Source organism: Danio rerio, chromosome 17 (genome assembly GCF_049306965.1).
Source record: "Danio rerio strain Tuebingen ecotype United States chromosome 17, GRCz12tu, whole genome shotgun sequence".
Lineage (NCBI taxonomy): Eukaryota > Metazoa > Chordata > Actinopteri > Cypriniformes > Danionidae > Danio > Danio rerio.
In genome coordinates, this window is record NC_133192.1 from 49394354 (window position 1) to 49400353 (window position 6000).

The window sequence follows — 6000 nt, forward strand, 5'->3', positions numbered from 1 at the left end:
GACAAAACTACAAAATGACCCGTAAAGTTAATTTTAATTTCTTACACCAGCTTTATTACAATCCATCCAGATTACACGGATTTAAAAACAGTATTTCTCTTCTCTGCTTCAGCTGTGGTCCCGAAGAAGGTACATTTTTGCATTCTGCATGGCTGTGCCCTTAAGTGAAAGTGTTAAGTATGCAACATCATATCACAGATTCATGGAAGTGATTTTCCATTGAATCCAGAGATATGTTTATTGGGCAATTATAAAAATTCTTACAGAAATGTTGACAATCGCTAAAAAAATGTATTGCTTTAAAATGGAAAAAAGATCTAGAAGTAACAATTGGACTGTGGATCTCAGAAGTTTGCAACTGTATACCATTGGAGAAGATCCGAAAATTATGAATTATTTAAAAAGATTTGAAATACATTTTTGAATTATATTAAAACAGTACCACATGATTTGATTTAACAAAATAGTTTTTCTCTATTAGTTTATACTGTATCTTCTCCCTTTTTATTTATTAAATTATTTCATGTAATTTATTTATTTTATATACTTTGTATGTTTTACTTTAATTTGTTTGTTGCTTAGTTTTTATGTTCCGTGTTGTTAACTTTTGAAAAATAAAAATATATATTAAAAAAAGAAATCAACAGAAATATATATATATATATATATATATATATATATATATATATATATATATATATATATATATATATATATATGTGTGTGTGTGTGTGTGTGTGTTATTAACTAATATTTATATGATTTATTTACAATTCAGCTTGTAAACTAAAATATTTCCTGTCTTTTAGTAGATATGATATACTTGCTTTGATAAAAATGAATAAGTTAATATTTTTTACTGAATGTTTTAAGATATTTGTTACTGTTATCCAAAAATCACTGCGCATAGATCAACATTATTCTTTTTTTTACAAAATTGTGAACAGAAATAGCAAAAAATGTCAGCAGATCTATCTGACCCTGTAAATGACTAATAAAACAAAGATAAAATATATTTATTTACTATATAATTATTTATTATATATTAATTTATAAAGTTAAAAAGCATTTTCAAAATATCAAACTATGGGTTTTGTATTTGTCCTCCTAAATGTTATTGTTTTGCACTGCATTATATGTTTGGTATTATAGTTACATTTTTATATAGGTCGTTTTTCTTGTCTTTTATTGCTCAAATACGTTGAATTTACTATGTCAGGCTTTATATGGTTAAATAGGGAATGTGAGGAAAAGTAAAGCTGGTAAATTCACATTTTAGTCACCTGAGACCCAGACGTTACCACTTTTTTTTTTTTTTTGTCCTCTGTATTAATTATCCATTCGTTTAGAAATGTTTTAGAGCTTATTCATCTTGTATGCTGATTGTCAGAGACTGACTGTAAAAACCTCTATTAGTCAATTTTTTAAAATTATTATGTTCTTCTTATTATTAAGCGCAGTGGGTAGCACAATCGCCTCACAGCAGGAAGGTCGCTGATTCGAGCCCCGACAGTTGGTATTTGTGTGGAGTTTGCACGTTCTCCCTGTGTTCGTGTGGGTTTCCTCCGGGTGCCCCCGTTTCCCCCACAAGTCCAAAAACTATTTGGTGTAGGTGAATTGGGTAAGCTAAATTGTCCATATGTGTGTGAATGAGTGTGTATGTTGCCCAGTGATGGGTTGTTGCTGGAAGGGCATCCGCTGCATAAAATATATGATGGATAAGTTGGCGGTTCATTCCGCGGTGGCGAACCCTGATTAATAAAGGAACTAAGCTGAAAAAAATAAATGAATGAATGAAAATATCAATTAGGCTACTAAATGTCAAATTCATTGTTTGACACACTATAATAATAGGCTTGAATGCAAGTATAGCCTACAAATTTAAGAAATATAACCTAGGCTGTAACTTGCCTTTGCACTATGGTTTTTATTAAAGTTTAAAACTGTGACGTAAACATCTAAATGCCAAAACCATGTTTGGCTGTCAGGGGATTAAAATAGCAAATCTAATTTTAAAAACAGTTTAACCTTTAATGCTAAAAGCGAACTGTAGAAAGTTCATTTAAGTGTATTGTTCGAAAAGATAAAGGGAGAAAGTAAGACTAGTTTGCACAACTTTTGGAAACAGATCCACAAGCGGAGAAAAGATCACCATTCCACATGAGGATTCGTCTGTGAGCGTTTTCCGTCCCCCAAACAAACCTTACCTCTTCAGACACGAGTGTGTGAGGGAAATGGTAAAATGATGAGCTCTAATGAGCAGACTGAGGAAAGGGTGAGCAGAGGCTTTATCCAGCGTTCAGTGTTGACAGCAGCGCTAATCCTCGCCACCTGCTCAAATACACACAGGCCTCCATAAACAACAGCAGCGGTCCGCGTTCACGCTCGCTGTTCCCGCGGGAGCCTGCGCGGTCCCGCTGCTGTGCTTTCCCCGCGCACGCTCGCTCGCTGCAAGCAAACGCTAATCGCCATGCAAAACAAATAGTTGTCAAATGTTTGGAAAAGGCCGCGCTGTTTGCACCGGGGCCTAACAAAATAATTTTTACAAGCTATCCAGTTGTGATTAGGGCAGAGAGAATTGAATTTCCCTGGCAGTGATCATATTCATATTAACCTAATTAATAGTGCTGTTAACTTTGGCTGTTTACCGTTGCGGAAGCGGCCCGGTGTGGCAGAAACCGCAGCTCGGTTCAGCTCTGAAGCGTTTCTATCTCTCGCGGCCTTTCCTGCCCGTGACGACCGCACACATCTTAAACACTGCCGGGCGGTTAAGCCTTGCCGTTTTCTCCCATTTTGTCTTTTAAGTCGCGGGAATAATTTTCCTCCTTTGGGAAGATATTACCCTAAACCTTCATGGTTAAGAATACACGATGAGTCCTTGAGAAGAGATTTTTCAAAGACCTATTGAGCTTTTATATGTAGACATAGGCCTATATTCTATCTATATATTCTCCACTGAATACATACAAATCAAGTTCTTAATTAAATATTTAAATTATTTTATTTTTAATTCTGCTGTTCAATTAGGCTATCAACCTTTGAATATATAACAATTCTATCCATTATTATGTATATTACTATTATTACAATACTATTATCACAATATTCAAATGAAATTTCTTTATAGGCATTGATAGTTGAACTATTGCACAAAAGGTTCTTGTAATGTACACATGCACACATACATGCATGAACAGAAAAGGTCCCCATAATAACTTTTTTCTTAAACCTTTTATTTAAAAAAATGCAATGGAGTAATGTGATAAACATATAGGCTACAATTAATTTTCAAATACACCTACTATAATTACACTGTAAAAAAAATTATGAAAAAATCAAGACATATTTTGTTGATTTAATTTTGGATAAGTTGGTGGCTCATTCCACTGTGGTGACCCCAGATTAATAAAGGGACTTTATTAATTATTAATAAATTATTAATTTATTATTTTTTTGATTGAATGACATGCGGTGAAATCCAAACACTCCCTGACAGTGTACATCTCTGTATATGCACGGTTAAAAAAACAAAAACAAAAAAACAAAGTGGACTCAACTTAAAATTTTAAGGCAACAAACTTCAGGACATATTTGACTCAACTTTAAACCCAATTGCTTCACTTGATTTAATTTGATTAAACTCAAAAATGTCCTGAAGTTTGATGCCTTAAAATTTTAAGTTCAACTTTAAATTTAACTTTAAAGTCAACTTTTGTTCTAGTCATATTTTGAAATCATGCCTTCAATAAAAAATGTAAAATGAAAGGAAAGGGAAACTTTCCAAAAAAATTTTAATTGATTTTAAATTTAAAACCACTGCGTAAAATATATGCTGGATAAGTTGGCGGTTCATTCCGCTGTGGCGACCCCAGATTAATAAAGGTAGTAAGCTGAAAAGCAAATGAATGAATAATTTTAATAATGACCCATTACAGACCACCTTCACCATCCTTGTTTCACACATTTTATTTTGGGAAATAATCGATTATAGTGAGCAGCTTGTACAGATGAATCAGCTCATATGTAGCATTGTTTTGACATAAAATCCAGTTTGAAATCCATACAGTATAACGCAACCATCAGCCCATTTAATCCTTTCTACAAGTCTAACAGCGAGGTCATGCCTAGAGGTCACAGATCTTGACCCCTGCCTCTTCAACAGAGGTTAAGGGTTAGAGTTCAACTAGTCACAGGACATACTGCATTCAGCACATCCCTGTCAGATGAAAGCGTCTTGGTTTAATGCTTTGTGACCGAAGGTTACTCCAACATTTCAGATCACTGAGCTTCAGAATGTCTATCCAGATGTCAGAATACAAGGAGTATCAATCCTTACGAAAAAGAAACCCCCCCACATTGTGTGATCTGAGCCCTTTTAAGACATTACACAACTCTCAAAGCTGCTTGCTTCATATTGTGCTGTATGCCAATCCTTTGTATGTGAACACCATATGAGTGTATGCGAATATTACTTTCATTTTAGTGAGCAGCGGGCTGTTAGTATGGATGCGGTAATTATAATTTACATCTCTGAAATGTTCACGAATGAAGATATATTTTAGCATTGAGCCACCTGGGGGGAAATTCAGCAGGTTTGCATGTAAATCAGATAGAAAAGAAACATTCTTATAATAAAGTATTAAACATCATGAAAAGTAAAAGTAAATTAATGTAATCATGTTCCAAACTCACTGTAAACAGTGTTCTTAAAGGGATAGTTCACCCAAATGAAAATTTACTCATCATATACTATCTCTCTGCTCAAACTGAATACTTAGTAGAGGGCAGGGTTTTATCTTTGCACATCATTCACTTGTAGCAAACTAACAGTAAAAGGGGCGTGGTTAAAATATTGTGGGTTAAAACCGTCAAAATGACATCAACAGAAGGACTGCCAATCTAAACACAAAAGCAAATGGTCAGACTTTGCTTGAGGATTACCAAAACATTTTTTTTTAGTGGAACAACTTGCATGGATTAATTGTTCAATTAAAGAATGTCAATGTGCGCTAGCAAAACAAACATTGTACATTTTGATTTCACACAGACTTTAAGACACGTTTCTATTATGAAGCCAAATAAAACCATTTTATGCCATCGTGATCCAGTCAGCACAGATACAATTTCATATCCCACGGTGGTGCTGATAACGAAACTCTTTGGAATGTAATACAAATGCGCCAATACTGCATTTAAAACAGCAATATGGACGTCAATATAAGATATTTCTTTGTTTTGGACTCTTTTTTTTTATATATATATATTTACTTTGTTAAATGACAGAAAAAAGAAATGGCGTGCTTGTGCTCAGCCAGTTTTGGAGAGACTGGCATTGTAACTATCAAGTTGATATAACTTATTTTTTTATAATTATCCTCATAACTCAATTACTTAAAAATGTTAAGGCAACAGGTTTACTCACTTTAAATAAGGTCAACTGACCATTTTTAAAAGTGTACCAGCACGGCTGTCTAACCATGGGTAGAATTCCAGGCTGAGCACAGTTTGTAATCATGTGGCTCATGTGGAAAAATAACTAGAACCATACCTGACAGTTCTTACAATTGTAAGACTACTTGCTGCAGAGCTGTTTTAAGTTGACTCAACTTTCAACCCAAGTACTGCACTTGACTTGATTTAAGTTGAGTCAAATAAAAAAAAGCTCTGCAGCAAGTGGTCTTAAAATTTTGAGTTGAGTCAACTTTTTTTAAGAGTGTAGAACCTTTAAGCATGAAAATGGAAAAGTGGGTGTAGTTTCTTTTCTTCAGTTGAACACAAATGGAACAATGGTTTGACAAATGTTGGAAAGCAGTAGCCACAAACATTCATAGTGGGAAAAAATGTACCTTGGAAGTCAATGTCTACCAGTTTCCAACAATCTTCTAAATATCTTCTTTTGTGTTCAACTAAAGAAACAAACTCAATCTCGCACTGTCTAAAATGCAATAAATAAATAAATAAATGGAAAAAAAAAACACTTGAAGATACCAGGCTTTTCTG

At 33.9% G+C, this 6000-nt stretch overlaps 1 long non-coding RNA gene across 3 annotated transcripts in view; it reads right to left on the reverse strand.

Annotated features, from left to right (window-relative positions):
• The window catches only part of LOC141378416 (uncharacterized), a 61222-nt gene extending 58768 nt beyond the window's left edge, over positions 1-2454 (reverse strand). The window contains exon 1 of one of the 3 annotated variants that reach the window (XR_012393018.1): positions 2208-2454. This is a non-coding gene — a long non-coding RNA (uncharacterized lncRNA). The remainder of the gene's footprint in view (positions 1-2207) is intronic. The other 2 variants (XR_012393019.1, XR_012393020.1) reach the window with 2 other exon arrangements.
• Between the last annotated feature and the right edge of the window lie 3546 nt (positions 2455-6000).